Source organism: Ranitomeya imitator, chromosome 4 (assembly GCF_032444005.1).
Source record: "Ranitomeya imitator isolate aRanImi1 chromosome 4, aRanImi1.pri, whole genome shotgun sequence".
Lineage (NCBI taxonomy): Eukaryota > Metazoa > Chordata > Amphibia > Anura > Dendrobatidae > Ranitomeya > Ranitomeya imitator.
The window spans coordinates 11640514-11666620 of record NC_091285.1 but is presented as its reverse complement, the minus strand read 5'-3'; the positions used below and the strand labels follow the sequence as shown (position 1 = coordinate 11666620).

The 26107-nt window shown below is 45.5% G+C and overlaps 1 protein-coding gene across 1 annotated transcript in view; it reads right to left on the bottom strand.

Annotated features, from left to right (window-relative positions):
- A4GALT (alpha 1,4-galactosyltransferase (P1PK blood group)) overlaps positions 1-20999 on the bottom strand; it is a 42527-nt gene extending 21528 nt beyond the window's left edge. The window contains exon 1 of the mRNA XM_069763029.1: positions 20987-20999. The gene's annotated coding sequence lies outside the window, so the exon portion shown is untranslated. The remainder of the gene's footprint in view (positions 1-20986) is intronic.
- Between the last annotated feature and the right edge of the window lie 5108 nt (positions 21000-26107).

Genomic DNA, 26107 nt, shown 5'->3' with positions numbered 1-26107 from the left:
TCTGCAGCCACCACTAGGGGGAGCTCCCTGTATACAGAGATACATGATAAGATCCTGTCTGCAGCCACCACTAGGGGGAGCTCCCTGTATACAGAGATACATGATAAGATCCTGTCTGCAGCCACCACTAGGGGGAGCTCCCTGTATACAGAGATACATGATAAGATCCTGTCTGCAGCCACCACTAGGGGGAGCTCCCTGTATACGGAGATACATGATAAGATCCTGTCTGCAGCCACCACTAGGGGGAGCTCCCTGTATACGGAGATACATGATAAGATCCTGTCTGCAGCCACCACTAGGGGGAGCTCCCTGTATACAGAGATACATGATAAGATCCTGTCTGCAGCCACCACTAGGGGGAGCTCCCCGTATACAGAGATACATGATAAGATCCTGTCTGCAGCCACCACTAGGGGGAGCTCCCCATATACAGAGATACATGATAAGATTCTGTCTGCAGCTACCACTAGGGGGAGCTCCCTGTATACAGAGATACATGATAAGATTCTGTCTGCAGCTACCACTAGGGGGAGCTCCCTGTATACAGAGATACATGATAAGATCCCGTCCGCAGCCACCACTAGGGGGAGCTCCCTGTATACAGAGATACATGATAAGCTCCTGTCTGCAGCCTCCACTAGGGGGAGCTCCCTGTATACAGAGATACATGATAAGATCCTGTCTGCAGCTACCACTAGGGGGAGCTCCCTGTATACAGAGATACATGATAAGATCCCGTCCGCAGCCACCACTAGGGGGAGCTCCCTGTATATAGAGATACATGATAAGCTCCTGTCTGCAGCCCCCACTAGGGGGAGCTCCCTGTATACAGAGATATATGATAAGATTCTGTCTGCAGTCACCACTAGGGGGAGCTCCCTGTATACAGAGATACATGATAAGATTCTGTCTGCAGCCACCACTAGGGGGAGCTCCCTGTATACAGAGATACATGATAAGATCCTGTCTGCAGCCACCACTAGGGGGAGCTCCCTGTATACAGAGATCCATGATAAGATCCTGTCTGCAGCCACCACTAGGGGGAGCTCCCTGTATACAGAGATACATGATAAGATCCTGTCTGCAGTCACCACTAGGGGGAGCTCCCTGTATACAGAGATATATGATAAGATCCTGTCTGCAGTCACCACTAGGGGGAGCTCCCTGTATACAGAGATACATGATAAGATCCTGTCTGCAGCCTCCACTAGGGGGAGCTCCCTGTATACAGAGATACATGATAAGATCCTGTCTGCAGCCACCACTAGGGGGAGCTCCCTGTATACGGAGATACATGATAAGATCCTGTCTGCAGTCACCACTAGGGGGAGCTCCCTGTATACGGAGATACATGATAAGATTCTGTCTGCATCCACCACTAGGGGGAGCTCCCTGTATACAGAGATACATGATAAGATCCTGTCTGCAGTCACCACTAGGGGGAGCTCCCTGTATACAGAGATACATAAGATCCTGTCTGCAGCCACCACTAGGGGGAGCTCCCTGTATACAGAGATACATGATAAGATCCTGTCTGCAGCCACCACTAGGGGGAGCTCCCTGTATACAGAGATACATGATAAGATCCTGTCAGCAGCCACCACTAGGGGGAGCTCCCTGTATACAGAGATACATGATAAGATCCTGTCTGCAGTCACCACTAGGGGGAGCTCCCTGTATACAGAGATACATAAGATCCTGTCTGCAGCCACCACTAGGGGGAGCTCCCTGTATACAGAGATACATGATAAGATCCTGTCTGCAGCCACCACTAGGGGGAGCTCCCTGTATACAGAGATACATGATAAGATCCTGTCTGCAGCCACCACTAGGGGGAGCTCCCTGTATACAGAGATACATGATAAGATCCTGTCTGCAGTCACCACTAGGGGGAGCTCCCTGTATACGGAGATACATGATAAGATTCTGTCTGCATCCACCACTAGGGGGAGCTCCCTGTATACAGAGATACATGATAAGATCCTGTCTGCAGTCACCACTAGGGGGAGCTCCCTGTATACAGAGATACATAAGATCCTGTCTGCAGCCACCACTAGGGGGAGCTCCCTGTATACAGAGATACATGATAAGATCCTGTCTGCAGCCACCACTAGGGGGAGCTCCCTGTATACAGAGATACATGATAAGATCCTGTCTGCAACAGGAGGAGTGGTACTGTGCAGTGTATATATACAGGAGGAGTGGTACTGTGCAGTGTATATATACAGGAGGAGTTGTACTGTGCAGTGCATATATACAGGAGTGGTACTGTTATCACTGTACTGTGACATCACCGTCTATTTTCCCTGTACTGTGACATCACTTTGTGCATATCTCTGTACTCTGACATCACTGTGTGCATTATCCCTGTACTGTGACATCACTGTGCATTATCCCTGTACTGTGACATCACTGTGCATTATCCCTGTATTGTGACATCACTGTGTATTATCCCTGTACTGTAACATCACTGTGTGCACTAACGCTGTACTGTGACATCGCTGTGTGCATTATCCCTGTACTGTGACATCACTGTGTATTATCCCTGTTCTGTGACATCACTGTGTGCATTATCCCTGTACTGTGACATCACTGTGTATTATCCCTGTACTGACATCACTGTGTGCATTAATGCTGTACTGTGACATCACTGTGTGTATTATCCCTGCACTGTGACATCCCTGTGTGTATCATTCTTGTACTGTGATATCACTGTGTGCATTATTCCTTTACTGTGACATCACTGTGTATTATCCCTGTACTGTAACATCACTGTGTGCACTAACGCTGTACTGTGACATCGCTGTGTGCATTATCCCTGTACTGTGACATCACTGTGTATTATCCCTGTACTGTAACATCACTGTGTGCACTAACGCTGTACTGTGACATCGCTGTGTGCATTATCCCTGTACTGTGACATCAATGTGTATTATCCCTGTTCTGTGACATCACTGTGTGCATTATCCCTGTACTGTGACATCACTGTGTATTATCCCTGTACTGACATCACTGTGTGCATTAATGCTGTACTGTGACATCACTGTGTGTATTATCCTTGCACTGTGACATCCCTGTGTGTATCATTCTTGTACTGTGATATCACTGTGTGCATTATTCCTTTACTGTGACATCACTGTGTATTATCCCTGTACTGTGACATCACTGTGTGCATTAAGGCTGTACTGTGACATCACTGTGTGCATTAAGGCTGTACTGTGACATCGCTGTGTGCATTATCACTGTACTGTGACATCACTGTGTATTTTCCCTCTACTGTGACATCTGTTGTGAATTCTGTGGCCGAGTTCACTTCTGTGGTCACAAGTGGTATTGCAGTCTCTGGGCTTCCTCCCTCAGGTGTTTTGGTGAGCTCGTTGGCTGCCTTGCTATTTAGCTCCACCTGAGTCTGTCTTCCTTGCTCCTTGTCAATGTTCCAGTGTTGGATCTGAGCTACTGCATCTTTCCTTGGGCCTGCTGCTCTGCTAGATAAGTGCTTCTAGTTTGTTTTCTGTTTTTTCTGTCCAGCTTGCTATTAACTTTTGCTGGAAGCTCTGAGAAGCAAAGGGGTGCACCGCCGTGCTGTTAGTTCGGCACGGTGGGTCTTTTTGCCCCTTTGCGTGGTTTTCGTTTTAGGGTTTTTTGTAGACTGCATAGTTCTCTTTGCTATCCTCGCTCTGTCTAGAATATCGGGCCTCACTTTGCTGAATCTATTTCATTCCTACGTTTGTCTTTTCATCTTGCTAACAGTCATTATATGTGGGGGCTGCCTATTCCTTTGGGGTATTTCTCTGAGGTAAGTCAGGCTTGTATTTCTATCTTCAGGCTAGTCAGCTCCTCAGGCAGTGCCGAGTTGCATAGGTAGTTGTTAGGCGCAATCCACTGCTGCTTATAGTTGTGTGAGGATAGATCAGGTACTGCAGTCTACAGAGATTCCACGTCTCAGAGCTCGTCCTATTGTTTTTGGTTATTGCCAGATCTCTGTATGTGCGCTGATTACTGCACGCTGTGTGGCCTGATTGCCAGCCATAACAGTACAAGGAGCCTAACCAATGATTCCCAATAGAGGGAAAAAAGAAATCCTGACATCATTTTTTTTTCTTAGCTCTGTCTTCAGTCTTTTTTTTCCCCTAGACATTAGAGTGCTTCAGGACACAGCTGTGGACATGGATATTCAGGCTCTGTGCTCCTCAATGGATAATCTCGTTGTAAATGTACAAAAGATTCAAGATACTATTGATCAGAAATCGATGCTAGAACCAAGAATTCCGATTCCTGATTTGTTTTTTGGTGACAGAACTAAGTTCCTGAGCTTCAGAAATAATTGTAAGCTATTTTTGGCCTTGAAACCTCATTCTTCTGGTAATCCTATTCAACAGGTTTTGATTATTATTTCTTTTTTGCGCGGCGACGCTCAGGACTGGGCGTTTTCTCTTGCACCAGGAGATTCTGCATTGAGTAATGTTGATGCATTTTTCCAGGCGCTGGGATTGCTTTACGATGAGCCTAATTCAGTGGATCAAGCTGAGAAAAATCTGCTGGCTTTATGCCAGGGTCAGGATGATGTAGAAGTATATTGTCAGAAATTTAGGAAATGGTCAGTACTCACTCTGTGGAATGAATCTGCACTAGCGGCTTTGTTCAGAAAGGGTCTCTCTGAAGCTCTTAAGGATGTAATGGTGGGATTTCCTATGCCTGCTGGTTTGAATGAGTCTATGTCCTTGGCCATTCAGATCGGTCGTCGCTTGCGCGAGCGTAAATCTGTGCACCATCTGGCGGTATTGTCTGAGAGTAAACCTGGGCCTATGCAGTGCGACAGGACTATGACTAAAGTAGAACGGCAAGAACACAGACGTCTGAACAGACTGTGTTTCTATTGTGGTGATTCTACTCATGCTATTTCTAATTGTCCTAAACGCACTAGGCGGTTCGATAGCTCTGCCGTTATTGGTACTGTACAGTCCAAATTCCTTTTGTCCATTACCTTAATGTGCTCTTTGTCATCATATTCTGTCATGGCGTTTGTGGATTCAGGCGCTGCCCTGAATCTGATGGATTTGGATTATGCTAAACGTTGTGGATTTTTCTTGGAGCCTTTGCGGTGTCCTATTCCGTTGAGAGGAATTGATGCTACACCTTTGGCCAAGAATAAGCCTCAGTACTGGGCCCAGCTGACCATGTGCATGGCTCCTGCACATCAGGAAGTTATTCGCTTTTTGGTACTGCATAATTTGCATGATGTGGTCGTGTTGGGGTTGCCATGGCTACAAACCCATAATCCAGTATTGGATTGGAACTCTATGTCGGTAACCAGCTGGGGTTGTCAGGGAGTACATGGTGATGTTCCATTTTTGTCTATTTCGTCATCCATTCCTTCTGACATCCCAGAGTTCTTGTCGGACTTTCAGGATGTATTTGAAGAGTCCAAGTCTGATGCCCTACCTCCGCATAGGAATTGTGATTGTGCTATCGATTTGATTCCTGGTAGTAAATTCCCTAAAGGTCGATTATTTAATTTGTCCGTACCTGAACACACCGCTATGCGCAGTTATGTGAAGGAGTCCCTGGAGAAGGGACATATTCGCCCATCGTCGTCACCATTGGGAGCAGGGTTCTTTTTTGTAGCCAAGAAGGATGGTTCGCTAAGACCGTGTATTGATTACCGCCTTCTTAATAAGATCACTGTTAAGTTTCAGTATCCCTTGCCATTGATTTCTGACTTGTTTGCTCGGATTAAGGGGGCTAGTTGGTTTACTAAGATTGATCTTCGTGGTGCGTATAATCTGGTGAGAATCAGGCAGGGAGATGAATGGAAAACGGCATTTAATACGCCCGAGGGTCATTTTGAGTATCTGGTGATGCCGTTCGGACTTGCCAATGCTCCATCTGTTTTTCAGTCTTTTATGCATGACATTTTCCGTGAGTATCTGGATAAATTCTTGATTGTTTACTTGGATGACATTTTGATCTTCTCAGATGATTGGGAGTCTCATGTGAAGCAAGTCAGAATGGTTTTCCAGGTACTGCGTGCTAATTCCTTGTTCGTGAAGGGATCAAAGTGTCTCTTCGGTGTGCAGAAAGTTTCATTTTTGGGGTTCATCTTTTCCCCTTCTACTATCGAGATGGATCCGGTTAAGGTTCAGGCCATCCAGGATTGGACTCAGCCGACATCTCTAAAAAGTCTGCAGAAATTCCTGGGCTTTGCTAATTTTTATCGTCGCTTCATCTGTAATTTTTCTAGCATTGCCAGACCATTGACCGATTTGACCAAGAAGGGTGCTGATTTGGTTAATTGGTCTTCTGCTGCCGTGGAAGCTTTTCAGGAGTTGAAGCGTCGTTTTTGCTGTGCCCCTGTGTTGTGTCAACCTGATGTTTCTCTTCCGTTCCAGGTCGAGGTTGATGCTTCTGAGATTGGTGCAGGGGCGGTTTTGTCACAGAGAGGTTCTGGTTGCTCAGTGTTCAAACCATGTGCTTTCTTTTCCAGGAAATTTTCTGCTGCTGAGCGTAATTATGATGTGGGCAACCGAGAGTTGCTGGCCATGAAGTGGGCATTCGAGGAGTGGCGTCATTGGCTTGAGGGTGCTAAGCATCGCGTGGTGGTTTTGACTGATCATAAGAACCTTACTTATCTTGAGTCTGCCAAGCGCTTGAATCCTAGACAGGCCCGTTGGTCGTTATTTTTTGCTCGTTTTGATTTTGTGATTTCATACCTTCCGGGCTCTAAAAATGTGAAGGCGGATGCTCTGTCTAGGAGTTTTGTGCCCGACTCTCCGGGGTTATCTGAGCCGGCGAGTATCCTCAAGGAAGGAGTCATTGTGTCTGCCATCTCCCCTGATTTGCGGAGAGTGTTGCAGAAATTTCAGGCTAATAAACCTGATCGTTGTCCGGCCGAGAAACTGTTCGTCCCTGATAGGTGGACTAGTAAAGTTATCTCTGAACTTCATTGTTCGGTGCTGGCCGGTCATCCAGGAATCTTTGGTACCAGGGAGTTGGTTGCTAGATCCTTCTGGTGGCCATCTCTGTCACGGGATGTGCGTGCTTTTGTGCAGTCCTGTGGAATTTGTGCTAGGGCTAAGCCCTGCTGTTCACGTGCCAGTGGGTTGCTTTTGCCCTTGCCGGTCCCGAAGAGGCCTTGGACACATATTTCGATGGATTTCATTTCTGACCTTCCCGTTTCTCAAAAAATGTCGGTCATTTGGGTGGTCTGTGATCGCTTTTCTAAAATGGTCCATCTGGTGCCCTTGGTTAAATTGCCTTCCTCCTCTGATTTGGTGCCTTTGTTCTTCCAGCATGTGGTTCGTTTACATGGCATTCCTGAGAATATTGTTTCTGACAGAGGTTCCCAGTTTGTCTCGAGGTTCTGGCGAGCCTTTTGTGCTAGGATGGGCATTGACCTATCTTTTTCCTCGGCCTTCCATCCTCAGACTAATGGCCAGACCGAACGAACCAATCAGACCTTGGAAACATATCTGAGATGTTTTGTTTCCGCTGACCAGGATGATTGGGTGTCATTTTTGCCGTTGGCTGAGTTCGCCCTTAATAATCGGGCCAGCTCGGCTACCTTGGTCTCTCCATTTTTCTGCAATTCTGGGTTCCATCCTCGTTTCTCTTCAGGACAGGTTGAGTCTTCGGACTGTCCTGGTGTGGATTATGTGGTGGACAGGTTGCAGCAGATCTGGACTCAGGTAGTGGACAATTTGACCTTGTCCCAGGAGAAGGCTCAGCTTTTCGCTAATCGCAGACGCCGTGTGGGACCCCGACTTCGTGTTGGGGATCTGGTTTGGTTATCTTCTCGTCATATTCCTATGAAGGTTTCCTCTCCTAAATTTAAACCTCGTTTTATTGGTCCGTATAGGATTTCTGAGATTCTCAATCCGGTGTCTTTTCGTCTGACCCTCCCAGACTCCTTTTCCATACATAATGTATTCCATAGGTCGTTGTTGAGGAGATACGTGGCACCTATGGTTCCATCTGTGGAGCCTCCTGCCCCTGTTTTGGTGGAGGGGGAATTGGAGTATATTGTGGATAAGATTTTGGATTCTCGTGTCTCTAGACGGAAACTCCAGTATTTGGTCAAATGGAAGGGTTATGCTCAGGAAGATAATTCCTGGGTTTTTGCCTCTGATGTCCATGCCCCAGATCTTGTTCGTGCCTTTCATGTGGCTCATCCTGGTCGGCCTGGGGGTTCTGGTGAGGGTTCGGTGACCCCTCCTCAAGGGGGGGGTACTGTTGTGAATTCTGTGGCCGAGTTCACTTCTGTGGTCACAAGTGGTATTGCAGTCTCTGGGCTTCCTCCCTCAGGTGTTTTGGTGAGCTCGTTGGCTGCCTTGCTATTTAGCTCCACCTGAGTCTGTCTTCCTTGCTCCTTGTCAATGTTCCAGTGTTGGATCTGAGCTACTGCATCTTTCCTTGGGCCTGCTGCTCTGCTAGATAAGTGCTTCTAGTTTGTTTTCTGTTTTTTCTGTCCAGCTTGCTATTAACTTTTGCTGGAAGCTCTGAGAAGCAAAGGGGTGCACCGCCGTGCTGTTAGTTCGGCACGGTGGGTCTTTTTGCCCCTTTGCATGGTTTTCGTTTTAGGGTTTTTTGTAGACTGCATAGTTCTCTTTGCTATCCTCGCTCTGTCTAGAATATCGGGCCTCACTTTGCTGAATCTATTTCATTCCTACGTTTGTCTTTTCATCTTGCTAACAGTCATTATATGTGGGGGGCTGCCTATTCCTTTGGGGTATTTCTCTGAGGTAAGTCAGGCTTGTATTTCTATCTTCAGGCTAGTCAGCTCCTCAGGCAGTGCCGAGTTGCATAGGTAGTTGATAGGCGCAATCCACTGCTGCTTATAGTTGTGTGAGGATAGATCAGGTACTGCAGTCTACAGAGATTCCACGTCTCAGAGCTCGTCCTATTGTTTTTGGTTATTGCCAGATCTCTGTATGTGCGCTGATTACTGCACGCTGTGTTGCCTGATTGCCAGCCATAACAGACATCACTGTGTGCATTATCTGTTCTGTGACATCACTGTTTGCATTATCCCTGTACTGTGACATCACTGTGGGCATTATCACTGCACTGTGACATCACTGTGTGTATTATGCCTTTACTGGGACCTCACTGTGTATTATTCTTGTACTGTGACATCACTGTGTGCATTATCCTTCTACTGTGACTTCACTGTGTGTATTATGCCTGCACTGTGACATCACTGTGCGCATTATCTCTGTACTGTGACATCACTGTGTGCATTATTCTTGTACTGTGACATCACTGTGTGCTTTATCCCTGTACTGTGACTTCACTGTGTGCATTATCCCTGTAGTGTGACATCACTGTGTGTATTATCCCTGTACTGTGACATCACTGTGTGCATTATCCCTGTACTGTGACATCACTGTGTGTATTGTCCCTGTACTGTGACATCACTGTGTGCATTATCCCTGTACTGTGACATCACTGTGTGTATTATCACTGTACTGTTACATCACTGTGCGCATTACCCTGCACTGTGACATCACTGTGTGCATTGTCCCCGCAGTGTGAAATCGCTGTGTGTATTATGCCTTTACTGGGACCTCGCTGTGTATTTTCCCTGTACTGTGACATCACTGTGTGTATTATCCCTGTACTGTGACATCACTGTGTGCATTATCCCTGTACTGTCACATCACTGTGTATTATCCCTGTACCGTGACTTCACTGTGTGCATTATTCTATGAACTATTAGATCCTTAAGGGGTTAATACTCTTCATATCTGGAAAACATTCCCATCATTATTAGTAGATGGGAAACACTAAAAAAACAACAATTAAGCAGACAACCAATGGGTAAAAAGTAAAAATAAACAAACATGACACAAAGCCTTGGCTCCCAGCGTGTTTAGGTTGGTCGCATATCACAGGTTGTTGACGTTATATCAGATTAATTTACTGGTAATTATAACCTCCTTCTCATGACAATCAACAATAGAGGCTCAGACTTCTGAGGGTTCTTGTCACCTCCTCTAGCATTCGGTCCAGGAACATTTGGACAGTGACACAAGTTTTGGTCATTTACTCAAACACATTTAATAATCAATCTGGGCTGGAAGTGATGACTCTCAGCTTTAATTTGAGGGTATTCACAATCTCATTGGAGGAAGGGTTTAGGAATTAAATATGGAGCTCCCTATTTTTTTTAAGAGACCAAAGGTAATTAGACCATTATCTCAGCAGCTCTTTAATAGACTGCGTAGGCTTTTCCCTCGTTAATCCATCATCGATTAAGCAGGTAAAAGGTCTGGAGCGCATTCCAGGGGTGGCATTTGCATTGGAAAGTTGTTGCTGTGAACCCACAGCATGCGGGAAAAAAAAGCTCTCAATGGAAGAGAAACAGACCATCCTTAGGCTGAAAATGAAGAAGAAATACAGCAGAGAGATAGCAGAAATGTTAGGAGTGGCTAAATCAACAGTTTGCAAAACGAAAAAGCACACTGATGAGCCTGGGGACTCTGAAAGGCCTGGACGTCCACGGAAGAGAACATTGGTGGATGATCGCAGAATCCTTTCCATGATGAAGAAAAAAACTTTCACAACATCCACCCAAGAATCGCTCCAGGAAGTCGGTGTTTCAGTATCTAAGTCTAACACAAAGAGAAGACGTCATGAGAGCAAATACAGAGGGTTTAAACCTTCCATAAATCAGCCTTAAAAATAGAAAGGCTGGATTATTCTTTGCCAAAAACACATCTAAGAAGCCGCCAAATTCTGGAAAAGCAAAGTTAAGATCAACCTATACCAGAATGATGGGAAGAAGAAAGTATGAAGAAGGCTTGGAGCAGCTCCTAATCTTTGGCAAAGCACATCCTCTAACACATGGTGGAGGCGGTGTGATAGTGCGGGCATGCTTGGCTTCCAATGGCACCAAGTCACTATTGGTTATTGATGTTGTGACTGAAGACAGAAGAGGCTGGATAATTCCTGTATGTACAGGGCCATACTTTCTGCTCAGATTCATCCACATGCAGCAAAGTTGATTGTCCATCTGTCCTGTGAAGTGTCGTCCAATGACCCAAAACATCCCTCGAAAGCAAAGAAGTGGATTATTTTGCAATGGCCGAGACATCCCCAGATCTCACCCCACCGAGCCGCATTTCTCATGCTGGAAACAAAACTTAAGGCAGAAAGACCCACAAACAAGCAACAACTGAAGTCACTGCAGAAAAGGTGGCAAACCATCACACAGGAGGAAACCAGCGATGGTGATGTTTATGGCCTCCAGACTTAAAGCCATCAAGGCTGAAAAACATCACACGGGAGACCAGCGATGGTGACCTCCATGGCTTCCAGACTTCAGGCTGTCATTGCTGCAAAGCCTCATAAAGGAGGAGACCAGCGATGGTGATGTCCATTGCTTCCAGACGTCAGGCCATCATTGCTGCAAAGCCTCACACAGGAGGAAACCCAGCGATGGTGACGTCCATGGCTTCCAGACTTCAGGCCGTCATTGCTACAAAGTCTCACACAGAAGGAGACCAGCGATGGTGACGTCTACAACTTCCAGACTTCAGGCCATCATTGCTGCAAAGCCTCACACAGGAGGAAACCCAGCGATGGTGATGTCCATGGCTTCCAGACTTCAGGCCGTCATTGCTACAAAGTCTCACACAGAAGGAGACCAGCGATGGTGACGTCTACACCTTCCAGACTTCAGGCCCTCATTGCTACAAAGCCTCACTCAGAAGGAGACCAGTGATGGTGACGTCTACAACTTCCAGACTTCAGGCCATCATTGCTACAAAGCCTTACGCAGGAGGAGACAGCGATGGTGACGTCTACAACTTCCAGACTTCAGGCCCTCATTGCTACAAAGCCTCACTCAGAAGGAGACCAGCGATGGTGACGTCTACAACTTCCAGACTTCAGGCCATCATTGCTACAAAGCCTTACACAGGAGGAAACCCAGCGATGGTGGCGTCTACAACTTCCAGACTTCAGGCCCTCATTGCTACAAAGCCTCACTCAGAAGGAGACCAGTGATGGTGACGTCTACAACTTCCAGACTTCAGGCCATCATTGCTACAAAGCCTCACGCAGGAGGAGACAGCGATGGTGACGTCTACAACTTCCAGACTTCAGGCCATCATTGCTATAAATCCTCACACAGGAGGGAACCCTGTGATGGTGACGTCCATGGCCTCCAGCCTTCAGGCTGTCATTGATATAAAGCCTCACACAGGAGGAGACAGCGATGGTGACGTCCATGGCCTCCAGACTTCAGGCTGTCATTGATATAAAGCCTCACGCAGGAGACAGCGATGGTGACGTCCATGGCCTCCAGACTTAAGGCTGTTATTGCTGCAAAGCCTCTAACAGGAGGACACCAGTGATGGTGATTGTTGACGTCCTTGGTCTCCAATGTTCAGGCTGTTATTGCTGCAACGAATTCTCTACAAATTAGTTAAAGTGAACATTTTATTTATTGGAAAGTTAATTTGGCCAATTTCTTTTGAGCTCCTGAAATGAGGCGGCTTTGTAGAAAGATGGCTACAATTCCTAAACATTTCACCTGATATTTTTGTTTAACCCTTTTAATTAAATCTGAAAGTCTCCACTCCAATTGCATCTCATTTGTTTCCTTTAAAAATTGCAAATAGTGGCCTGCAGAGGCGCTGATATCACGAAGATTCGGTCACTGTCCAAATATTTCTGGCCCTATTTCACCCATGCTAAGATGAGATGGTGGCAATGGTTACACCCTGACCAATTTCAGGTATGCAGTGGGTACTAGACACTGTGAATCACTCCTGTGTCGTAATGATGCTATTTGGCACAGTGTATTGTCAACATTGTGAAATATGGATTGTTCACTTGGTACTTAAAGGGTTGTCCACTCTCCGGGGAGAGCGAGTGCCAACATTACATAAACGGAGCCAGCACGGGAGGAGAGTACGCACTTTACTATTTTATCAGGGCCAAACATTTCATTTAACCCCTTTACCCCCAAGGGTGGTTTGCACGTCAATGACCAGGCCAATTTTTACAATTCTGACCACTGTCCCTTTATGAGGTTATAACTCCGAAACGCTTCAACGGATCCTGGTGATTCTGACATTGTTTTCTCGTGACATATTGTACTTCATGATAGTGGTAAAATTTCTTTGATAGTACCTGCGTTTATTTGTGAAAAAAACGGAAATTTGGCGAAAATTTTGAAAATTTCGCAATTTTCAAACTTTGAATTTTTATGCAATTAAATCACAGAGATATGTCACACAAAATACTTAATAAGTAACATTTCCCACATGTCTCCTTTACATCAGCATAATTTTGGAACCAATTTTTTTTTTTGTTAGGGAGTTATAAGGGTTAAAAGTTGACCAGCAATTTCTCATTTTTACAACACCATTTTATTTTAGGGACCACGTCTCATTTGAAGTCATTTTGAGGGGTCTATATGATAGAAAATGCCCAAGTGTGACACCATTCTAAAAACTGCACCCCTCAAGGTGCTCAAAACCACATTCAAGAAGTTTATTAACCCTTCAGGTGTTTAATAGGAATTTTTGGAATGTTTAAATAAAAATGAACATTTACACAAAAAATTTACTTCAGCTCCAATTTGTTTTATTTTACCAAGGGTAACAGGAGAAATTGGACCCAAAAAGTTGTTGTCCAATTTGTCCTGAGTACGCTGATACCCCATATGTGGCAGTAAACCACTGTTTGGGCGCATGGGAGAGCTCATTGAAACCCCCCACAAGTGACACCATTTTGGAAAGTAGACCCCCTAAGGAACTTATCTAGAGGTGTGGTGAGCACTTTGACCCACCAAGTGCTTCACAGAAGTTTATAATGCAGAACCGTAAAAATAAAAAATCATATTTTTTCACAAAAATTATATTTTTGCCCCCAATTTTTTATTTTTCCAAGGGTAAGAGAAGAAATTGGACCTCAAAAGTTGTTGTCCAATTTGTCCTGAGTACGCTGATACCCCATATGTGGCAGTAAACCACTGTTTGGGCGCATGGGAGAGCTCGGAAGGGAAGGAGCGCAGTTTGACTTTTCAATGCAAAATTGACAGAAATTGAGATGGGACGCCATGTTGCGTTTGGAGAGCCACTGATGTGCCTAAACATTGAAACCCACCACAAGTGACACCATTTTGGAAAGTAGACCCCCTAAGGAACTTATCTGGATGTGTGGTGAGCACTTTGACCCACCAAGGGCTTCACAGAAGTTTATAATGCAGAGCCATAAAAATAAAACAAAATTTTTTTCCCACAAAAATTATTTTTTAGCCCCCAGTTTTGTATTTTCCCTAGGGTAACAGGAGAAATTGGACCCCAAAAGTTGTTGTCCAATTTGTCCTGAGTACGCTGATACCCCATATGTGGGGGGGAACCACCGTTTGGGCGCATGGGAGGGTTCGGAAGGGAAGGAGCGCCATTTGGAATGCAGACTTAGATGGAATGGTCTGCAGGCGTCACATTGCGTTTGCAGAGCCCCTAATGTACCTAAACAGTAGAAACCCCCCACAAGTGACACCATTTTGGAAAGTAGACCCCCTAAGGAACTCATCTTGATGTGTTGTGAGAGCTTTGAACCCCCAAGTATTTCACTACAGTTTATAACGCAGAGCCATGCAAATAAAAAAAATTTTTTTTTCCACAAAAATTATATTTTAGCCCCCAGTTTTGTATTTTTCCAAGGTTAGCAGGAGAAATTGGACCCTAAATGTTGTTGTCCAATTTGTCCTGAGTACGCTGATACCCGATATGTGGGGGGGAACCACCGTTTGGGCGCATGGGAGGGCTCGGAAGGGAAGAAGCATCATTTGGAATGCAGACTTAGATGGAATGGTCTGCAGGCGTCACATTGCGTTTGCAGAGCCCCTAATGTACCTAAACAGTAGAAACCCCCCACAAGTGACCCCATATTGAAAACTAGACCCCTCAATGAACTTATCTAGATGTGTTGTGAGAACTTTGAACCCCCAAGTGTTTCACTACAGTTTATAACGCAGAGCCGTGAAAATAAAAAATCTTTTTGTTTTCCCACAAAAATTATTTTTTAGCCCCCAGTTTTGTATTTTCCCAAGGGTAACAGGAGAAATTGGTCCACAAAAGTTGTTGTCCAATTTGTCCTGAGTACGCTGATACCCCATATGTTGGGGTAAACCCCTGTTTGGGCACACAGGAGAGCTCGGAAGGGAAGGAGCACTGTTTTACTTTTTCAACGCAGAATTGGCTGGAATTGAGATCGGACGCCATGTCGTGTTTGGAGAGCCCCTGATGTGCCGAAACAGTGGAAACCCCCCAATTATAACTGAAACCCTAATCTAAACACACCCCTAACCCTAATTCCAACGGTAACCCTAACCACACCTCTAACCCTGACACACCCCTAACCCTAATCCCAACCCTATTCCCAACTGTAAATGTAATCTAAACCCTAACCCTAACTTTAGCCCCAACCCTAACCCTAACCCTAACCCTAGCCCTAACCCTAACCCTAGCCCTAACCCTAGCCCTAGCCCTAACCCTAGCCCTAACCCTAGCCCTAACCCTAGCCCTAACCCTAGCCCTAGCCCTAACCCTAACCCTAGCCCTAGCCCTAGCCCTAACCCTAACCCTAGCCCTAGCCCTAACCCTAGCCCTAACCCTAGCCCTAGCCCTAGCCCTAATGGGAAAATGGAAATAAATACATTTTTTTTTATTTTTCCCTAACTAAGGGGGTGATGAAGGGGGGTTTGATTTACTTTTATAGCGAGTTTTTTAGCGGATTTTTATGATTGCCAGCCGTCACACACTGAAAGACCCTTTTTATTGCAAAAAATATTTTTTGCAATACCACATTTTGAGAGCTATAATTTTTCCATATTTTGGTCCACAGAGTCATGTGAGGTCTTGTTTTTTGCGGGACGAGGTGACGTTTTTATTGAAAACATTTTTGGGCACGTGACATTTTTTGATCGCTTTTTATTCCGATTTTTGTGAGGAAGAATGACCAAAAGCCAGCTATTCATGAATTTCTATTGGGGGAGGCGTTTATACCGTTCCGCGTTTGGTAAAATTGATAAAGCAGTTTTATTCTTCGGGTCAGTACGATTACAGCGATACCTCATTTATATCATTTTTTTATGGTTTGGCGCTTTTATACGATAAAAACTATTTTACAGAAAAAATAATTATTTTTGCATCGCTTTATTCTCAGGACTATAACTTTTTTATTTTTTTGCTGATGATGCTGTATGGCGGCTCTTTTTTTGCGGGACAATATGACGCTTTCAGCGGTACCATGGTTATTTATATCTGTCCTTTTGATCGCGTGTTATTCCAGTTTTTGTTCGGCGGTATGATAATAAAGCGTTGTTTTTTGCCCCTTTTTTTTTTTTTTCTTACGGTGTTTACTGAAGGGGTTAACTAGTGGGACAGTTTTATAGGTCGGGTCGTTACGGACGCGGCGATACTAAATATGTGTACTTTTATTGTTTTGTTTTTTTTTATTTAGATGAAGAAATGTATTTATGGGAATAATAATTTTTTTTTTTTTTTCATTATTTTGGAATATTTTTTTTTATTTTTTTTACACATTTGGAAAAAATTTTTTTTACTTTTTTACTTTGTCCCAGGGGGGGGGGACATCACAGATCAGTGATCTGACAGTTTGCACAGCACTCTGTCAGATCACTGATCTGACATGCAGCGCTGCAGGCTTCACAGTGCCTGCTCTGAGCAGGCTCTGTGAAGCCACCTCCCTCCCTGCAGGACCCGGATCCGCGGCCATCTTGGATCCGGGGCTGGAGGGAGCAGGGAGGGAGGTGAGACCCTCGCAGCAACGCGATCACATCGCGTTGCTCCGGGGGTCTCAGGGAAGCCCGCAGGGAGCCCCCTCCCTGCGCGGTGCTTCCCTGCACCGCCGGCACATCGCGATCATCTTTGATCGCGGTGTGCCAGGGGTTAATGTGCCGGGGGTGGTCCGTGACCGCTCCTGGCACATAGTGCCGGATGTCAGCTGCGATAAGCAGCTGACACCCGGCCGCGATCGGCCGCGCTCCCCCCGTGAGCGCGGCCGATCGGCTATGATGTACTATCCCGTCCAGGGTCAGATAAGCCCAGGGCACCTCGACGGGATAGTACGTCTAAGGTCACAGAGGGGTTAAGAAGGGGTTGTCCTAGTAGTGGGCAACCCCTTTATAATAATTTTTATAATAATTTTTTATTTATATAGCGCCAACATATTCCGCAGCACTTTACAATTAAGTGGGGACATGTACAGACAATAAATTCAGTACAAGTTAAGACAATGTAAACAGTGACATTAGCAGTGAGGTCCCTGCTCGTCAGCTTACAATCTACAAGTAATATATGGGTGGTGCCACATGCATGAACGAGATAATTTAATAAGGTAAGGATTGAGCCTCTATTACTGGAGGTAAACTTAGCTCAGACAAGCTTACTGTTGAAAGGGCATAGTGGATACAGAAGCAAAGCAAGTAGTATCACACACACACGATAGGCTTAGATACTTTGCTCTCTAAACCTAATCTCTTCTCTGTTAAGAAGTTGTCTCATTGTTTTATCTGAGCATTGCTATTGTTGGGTAGGGGAAGGCTTTGATATATGCTTCTCCTAAAATGTCTTTGTTGGAAGAATATTCTGTTTATTCAAACACAATGTATTTCTCATTAAATCCAACAGAGTACAGCGATGGGTACGAGATTTACCCCTGATAAAGGTTAAAATGGAACACCAGAGGTGTATCTAGGGTTTCTGGCACCCGGGGCAAGAATTCATTTTGGTGCCTCCCCCTCCCCCCACAGGACTGGCGATCCGCTTTTCCTAACGCTCTCATTGTTCAGTGAAAAACTGAGAGAAGCAGAAGAGAACCACCGATCGACCAAACCGCTGCATGACCAAGTCTATCCTCACCTACTGTATCCTCACCCATCCCTTGTAGATTGTGAGCCTTCGCGGGCAGGGTCCTCTCCTCCTGTACCAGTTATGACTTGTATTGTTTAAGATTATTGTACTTGTTTTTATCATGTATACCCCTCCTCACATTTAAAGCGCCATGGAATAAATGGTGCTATAACAATAAATAATAATAATAATAACAAAGAGAAGCTCGATGCACAGGACCATAAGTGTGAAAGTCGCATATGAGTGAAGTGTCCATGTGACGACTACTGGAACCTGCAGAGCTGAATCCTGACATCGCAGGCTACTGAATTCTCACAACTCGTGCACTGCACACTTTTAGGATTCTCCCTTACCGGAGGACGGTCATGTCAGCACAAGTATGTGATTCGTATACTTCTGACCACATTCCGACTCGACGTGCCCGGCCTCACTCAGTTCATTCTCACTGAGTGAGGCCACACATGTCTAGTCAGCACGTGACCGCATGTATCTAAATCGCCAGCACGAGAGAATCCTGACATCGTGCAGTGCGCACTGTGAGAACTCAGAAATCTGCAGTCACAAAGAATAACTGCAGACTCATTACAAACCTGGACATCCCCTTTAAAGGGACACTGTCACCTGAATTTGGAGGGAACAATCTTCAGCCATGGAGGCGGGGTTTTTGATTCACCCTTTCCTTACCCGCTGGCTGCATGCTGGCTGCAATATTGGATTGAAGTTCATTCTCTGTCCTCCGTAGTACATGCCTGCACAAGGCAATCTTGCCTTGCACAGGCGTGTACTATGGGCGTGTACTACGGAGGACAGAGAATGAACTTCAATCCAATATTGCAGCCAGCATGCAGCCAGCGGGTAAGGAAAGGGTGAATCAAAAACCCCGCCTCCATGGCTGAAGATTGTTCCCTCCAAATTCAGGTGACAGTGTCCCTTTAATGCTCCTAACATAAATAAAAACATGTTAGTCAGTATCACAAATAACATTTACATCCAGGTACCTTATAGATGGCGTTGACTCTGGAGCCGTTCTTCTTTTCTTCATCTTGTTCAGACCCCATGATGAGTTTTCTCATCCACAGCCGTCTCTGCAGACTTCCATCTTCTACGCTCTTTTGCAGAAAATCTCCACATGATGCCCTTAAAGATACAAGTGTCATTATAATGCTCCTGAATAAAAAATTGCCCCTCACTATGTTGTCTGCACAAAATATGACCCCCATATGGTCCCTCTTATGGTACATGCTCTTCATACTGACCTCTCCTTTCCATACTGGCCCCCTCTTCACACTGTCCTCTCATACTGTGCCCCCCTATAGGGCCCAGTATTTATACCGGACCCTCTCATCACACGCCCCCTCCTTGGTATACTGTCCCCTCCTGGCTGTGCCCTTACACTGTCCCCCCATGCCACGCCCCACTACTCAGTTTCTATTCTGTGCCCACTCACTTTCCTCCCCCCATACTGTCTCCTCACACTATTCCCCTCCCTCCTCCCACTGTCTCCACACATTCCCCTGTTCACCATACTGTCTCCTCATATATTTACCTCCTCACTTAATACACTGCCTGCTCACCTGACTCCCCATACTGTGTCTGCACACATCCCATCACCCTCACTCCCCGTACTTTATCCACATACATTTTTCACATCGATACTCATACTGTGCCCGCATACATAACCCCATTGACTCCTTACACTGTCTGCACCCATCCCCCATACTGTTTCCTCAGATATGCCCCCCATTCCCCCATACTGTTTCCTCAGATATGCCCCCCATTCCCCCATACGGTTTCCTCATACATGCCCCCCATTCCCATGTACTGTTTCCTCAAACATGCCCCCCATTCCACAGTACTGTTTCCTCATCCATACGATTTCTGCCCCCATAATGTCCTCAGATTTCTGCCCCCTAAAATTTCCTCAGTTTTCTGCCCCCCATGGATATGCCCCGGCTGCCCCCCCCCCGGATACGCCACTGTGGAACACTGCCAAAAAAAAGAAAAACAGTCAGATGAAATTACAGTTTCATAAGAAACATTATGCAACAGCTATTTATGAATATCATGTGATGCTGTAGTCATAGCTCAGTAAAGTAAATTACAAGCTTACAAAGCCGTGCAGAAAATAACTTGGTGGTAGAGAAAAATGGCTTAGCAGATAGTATCAAACATCATAGGCTTAGATACATGCATTAGTGGCTCTATTCTCTTGAGAACTCTTCCTTATTGTGAAGTTATCTCAATGTAGCATGTGAAATTGTTTTTTTGTTGAGAAGGGAAGGTCTCAATATATTTGTCTCCAGCAAAGCTCCTATGGTTTAATTTGAATGACAAGGGGTAAGTTAGGTGATCTTTAATGTATCCGTTGTTAGAAGCGAAATACATAATGGGCCCAAATGACATACCCCCCACACAGAAGAGCTAATTGTTATCAATGCATAATAGACAGAAAAAAATATAGTTTTAAACTTGGCAAGGTAGCCAAAACATTCAGCAGCCAAGTATCAAACATGCCAGGCTCAGACACATAGATCTCTAAGCCTAACCTCCTTCCATATTATGAAGCGATCTCATCACTTGAAACTTGTTTCTGTTACCCCAGGGAAGACCTCTATATATGCTCATCCTTAAAACATTCCCCATAGAGTGCTTAGCATCACTAAGGGTGCACGAGGTGCCCATCGCTGTACCCTGTGAAGTAAAGGGAAATACATGGAGCACAATTGATTAAGACAGGCATTGTATACGCCAGTCTTAATGAAGTTCTTGCTAGAGAACAATGCGCCGAATTCATTACGGGGTGCACATCTCAATGAATTTGGTGCTCTTCCCAGCGGCATACGCCTTCATTACGCCCTACCAAAAATGCTACTCCAGTAGCATTTCTGGCAATATAAATAATGACAGTTTTGCTGAATTTCATGGTCGGGCGTAGCCACACCTCATTCCAATTCCACCTATGTTGTGGATTTGAAGCAAGCTTTTGATAAATCGCCCAGACTGTGTTTAAATAAACAGAGCAATCTCTTAACAATCAAGTTATTTGTTGTTGGGGCACAAAGACAGGGGTTTAGCAGATTTCTTTCACTTACCAGAATCTTGGGTGCACAGTTCTGCAGAGTGTATCACATGGTACACTTACCCGAATGTGTACATACACAAGTGTACCATGTGATTCTCTCTGCAGAACTGTTTGCTGTTTGACGCAGTATTTTCTATTCAAATTATATGGAAATACACTGTGTGTCTAAATAAAAGACTACACATCATGACAGACTTAGATAAAGCAACTGAGCAGAAAATATTACAAATTATAGCCCACTAGGATAAAAGCTCAGCAGACCGTATTACACATGAAATGATTGTTAAGCTATGTAATCAAAAGTAATAGGCTTAGATACACATGATAAGCCTAGATACTTGGTTTACCAAGCCTATATTATTCTTTTTTGTGAGGACATAGCATTGTATCTTAATTATCCAGACTTCTATTTTCACCAAGCCAGGAAGAATAGACTTTTGAATTTGTGTGCATCTTTCTGGTTGGTCAAGAAAAAGATAGTTCTTACCGGTAACGGTATTTCTCTGAGCCCATGACGGCACCACGGAGAGAAGGGGATCCGCCCACCAAGGACAGGAAACCTACAGATAAAAAGGCGGTACCTCTCTCCCGCATCAGTTGTTTACTAGAGAACGATGGGAGGCTAAGGAATAGAGTTTTGACTTTTAACATTACTTAAACTTAATTGACATACCGCGTGACTATTCAGGTACTTAGCATATGGCACTATATTAGTGTGCACACCCATAAGTGAAGGGAGGGAATGTACGGGTGCCGTCATGGGCTCAGAGAAATACCGTAATCAGTAAGAACTATATTGTTCTCTGACACCCATGACGGCACCTCGGAGAGATTTGCAGAGATTGTATATTCAGGGAGGGACCACCGCTTCCAGAACCCTTTTACCAAAGGTAAGGTCTGAAGAGGAGATAATGTCCAATCTATAGTGCCTATAGAATGTAGATGGTGAGGACCAGATAGCAGCTCTACATATCTGGTCAACTGAAGCTCCGGCCTTCTCTGCCCAAGAGGTTGCTACTGCTCTTGTTGAGTGAGCCTTGACATCTCCCGGGACGGGCATCCCACTTGATGAGTACGATAGGCTGATGGCGTCCATGATCCATCTTGCCAAAGTGGCTTTGGAGGCTTTTTTCCCCTTCCGGGGCCACTGAAAACACACAAAAAGAGAGGCGTCCTCCCTACTCTCTCTGGTGGCTTCTATGTAATGCATGAGGCATCTTCTGACATCTAATGTATGTAAGGATTCTTCCTCCTTGTTTTTAGGGTTGGGACAAAAGGAGGGAAGAGATATCTCTTGAGTTCTATGGAATTGGGATGCTACTTTTGGGAGGTATGCTGGGTCTATTTTGAGAACAACCCTATCCTCCAAAAACTGGGTGTAAGGAGGGTTAGCAGATAGAGCCTGTATGTCACTAACTCTACGTGCAGAGGTGAGGGCGACCAGCAGGGATGTTTTGAGGGATAGGATTTTCAATGGGATATCCTCCAAGGGTTCGAAGGGAGGTTTAGTCAGGGCCTTAAGGACCAAATTTAAATCCCATTTAGGGGTAACCCTTACTGGAAGAGGTCTCGATCTACCTGCTGCCCTGATGAACCTGGAAACCCACCGATTCCCTGCCAAATCATAGTTAAATAGGGCTCCCAATGCTGCTACATGGACTTTCAGGGTGCTTGTGGCTAGACCGATTTCCAACCTGTTTTGTAGGAACTCCAATATGGATTTAAGAGGGACTCCTTCATTTATTTTAGCACCCGAGGATGAAAGGAATTTTTTCCATATTTTCCTATACTGTTTGGTCGTAATTGGTTTCCTACTTTGTAGTAGAGTAGATACCAGCCCCGGAGAGAATCCTCTGCTTTCTAGTAGCTGCCTCTCAAATGCCAGGCTGTCAAGTGTAAGCTTGCAACTTGCGGATGATGATGATGAACTGGGCCCTGGGAGAGGAGGTTTGGAAGGTCCGGAATTACCCAAGGGATGGATATTGACATCCTCATCATCCAAGAGAACCAAGGCCTCTTCGGCCAGAACGGGGCTATCAAGATCACATCGGCCCCGTCCTCCCGAATCTTCCTCAGCACTGCCGGAATCAGAGCAATTGGGGGAAAGGCATATGCTAGTTGATGGAGCCATGGAATCAGGAACGCATCCACCGATACTGGGTTCCCCAATGGAGTTATGGAGCAAAAAGTGTTTACTTTTTTGTTCAGGTTGTTTGCGAATAGGTCTATGCTCGGTACCCCCCATTTTTCTGTAATCTGGGTGAACACTGTTTGATTTAGCTCCTATTCTCCTTGCTTTAGACGGGAACGACTCAAAAAGTCCACTCTGTAATTGTCCACCCTTTTATGTGAAGGCCTGAGAGGGATAGAAGGTTGCTTTCGGCTATGTGGAATATTGATTTGGCTACTTCCATCAGTTTTTGAGAGCGAGTACCCCCTTGGTGATTCAGGTACGCTATCACTACCCTGTTGTCTGACATAATCCTGACATGGTGGGAGTGAAGGGGCCCCAAGAACTCCAGTAGTGCAAACTTGACCGCCACTAGTTCTTTTATGTTGGAAGATTCTTTTGCTAGAGTCGGTGGCCAAGTATCTTGGGCTAATAGGTCGTTCAGATGAGCCCCCCTCCCGCTTGCTTGCGTCCGTGGTTACTATTTTTTGAAATTGGAGTTACCCACGGGACCCCCTGGGAAAGATTGCTTTGCGATGTCCACCAGTTTAGTGCCTGAGTTGTGTGCGGAGATAAACTGAACCGACCTTCTAAATTCCCTTTTAGAGAGACTTCTTCTGACAAGATTTGCCATTGAAGGTCTCTCGAATGTAGCTGAGCCCATTGGACTGCAGGGATACATGATGTCGTGGATCCCAAGAGGGACATGGCTTGGCGGAGGGTTATGGAGGGGAGATCTTGCATTTTGGACACCAGCCCCGATATTTTTTGTATTTTTTCCGCAGGAAGGCGGCATTCCTGTTTTACGGAGTCTAGAGTAAGACCCAGATATTCTTGGATTTGGGATGGTAATAACCTGGATTTTTTTAAGTTTATCAGCCAGTCCAGCTTTTCTAGAGAGTCCATTATTGCCTCTAATTGTTTGCTGCAGTGTTGGGGAGAGGAGCCGATTACCAAAAGGTCTAGGTATGGCAAGAACAGTGTGCCCTGTTCCCTCAGGTGAGCCATTACCTCTGCAACTAGCTTGGTGAATACTCTTGGAGCTATGGCTAGCCCGAAGGGGAGGGCTGAAAATTGAAAGTGGTTTAACACCCGCCTGATGTGAACTGCTATCTTGAGAAACTTTTGGTGATCTCTGTGGATAGGGACGTGATAGTAAGCGTCCTTCAGGTCCAGGACTACTATGAAACACAGAGGAAACAGCATTTTTATAGATGTCTTTATTGTTTCCATCTTGAACCTCTAGGTATTTGTTTAGTTTTTTTTAAGTTTATGATAGTCCTGTATGACCCTTCCGGCTTTTTCCTCAGGAACAGTGGGGAATAATATCCTTGCCCTTTTTCTTGGGGGGGGGGGGAACTTCTAGGAGAACCCCCTTGTTCACTAGTCCAATGACCTCGTTTTCCAATGCCAGTTGCTCCTCTCCTTAAGATCTTGGCGATGTCACCATAAAGGAGGGACGAGGGGGTTTGATAAATGTCAGTTTCAGTCCCGATTTTATTATGTTCAGGTTCCATGGACTGCAGGTAATTTTCTCCCAGGCCGAGAGAAAGAGGGACAGTCTTCCCCACACCTGGGGCAAACATTAATTGGGAAGGTTTTTTGTTGTCACTGGGGCTCTTATTGAACAAGAATCCTTTATTCTTGTTTCTCTTATCCTTCCACTTTTTTTGGTTTTTCTCCAGCTTCCTTCGGAAAAACCTCTTGCTCCGAAAGGGTCTTCTGTAGGAAGGGAAACCCAGGGAGGGAAAGGATTTCTTTTTATCCCCCGCCTTTTCGAAGATGTCATCTAAGGTGGAGCCAAATAAGAATTTGCCCTCACAGGGGATGGTACACAATTTGGATTTTGTCTGCAGGTCCCCTGGCCAACACTTAAGCCAGAGGGCGCGCCTAGCCGCGTTAGAAAAAACTGGCCACCTAGCAGCCAACCTGATTGAATAGGCAGTAGCATCTGCTAAGAAAGCGGCTGCCCCCCTGATCACCGGCAAGGTGTTTACTATGGAGTCCTGGGATGATTTCCCTTTTAGCTGGCCTTCCAGTTGGTCTAACCATACCATTAATGAACGGGATGTACATGCGGCGGCGACTGCCGGCTTTAGACCTCCCCCAGCTGCTTCCCAGGAACTTTTGAGAAAGGCTTCCGCCTTTTTGTCCATGGGATCTTTCAAGACCTCCCCATGTCCTCAAATGGGAGGGCGAATTTCTTTGATGCCTTAGCTATGGCGACATTTACTTTAGGGGCTTCTAACCGCTTTATTGAGGTCATCTGTGTCTTCCAAGGGAAAACAACTGTGACCCCCAGAGGAAGAAGAGGATGATGAAGAAGAAGAGGAGTTAGATGTATCTGAGTCCATATCATCACTATCCGTGATATTAGACCCAGGAGATGGGGACCTGTGTCTAGTCTTCCTCCCCTTTTTACCGCCTTTTAGGGATCTAAAGGAGTCTTCCACCTGATTTTTTTATCAGGGTTTTGAGGTCGGCTGCGAACCAGGGAAGCCCTTCGGATACTGTCTGTTGTACACACGCGCTACAAAGCCTTTTCTCCCAGGTAGTCGGAAGGTCTTCTCTACAAAGGGCACAAATCCTATGCTTAGATTTGCCTAAGCTTTTGTTCCCCTAAAGCAAGAAAGACAAATATGTCCTTACTGTCACTGACTTTCACGGAGATCACTTACCACCTTATGGACCCATAAATACCGGTTGGGGATGCTCTGCATCTGTCCTTTTGCTGGACGCTGTACTGGACTCCTTGCTATGCAGAGACCTTTGGCGTTCTTTATCGGTAACATCTTGGTGTCCTTTTTGCTGTCATCGCTTTTGCTGCTGCTGCGACACTGGTGATGGTGGCGATTTTGAGAGGGGTGATGCCTTTAGGTCGCTCATGATGCTTGGTTAAGCCCACCAAAGCGCCTGACTTGGGCAACCTTTCTCTTCCTGTGCCTGTGCAGATAGCGCTCT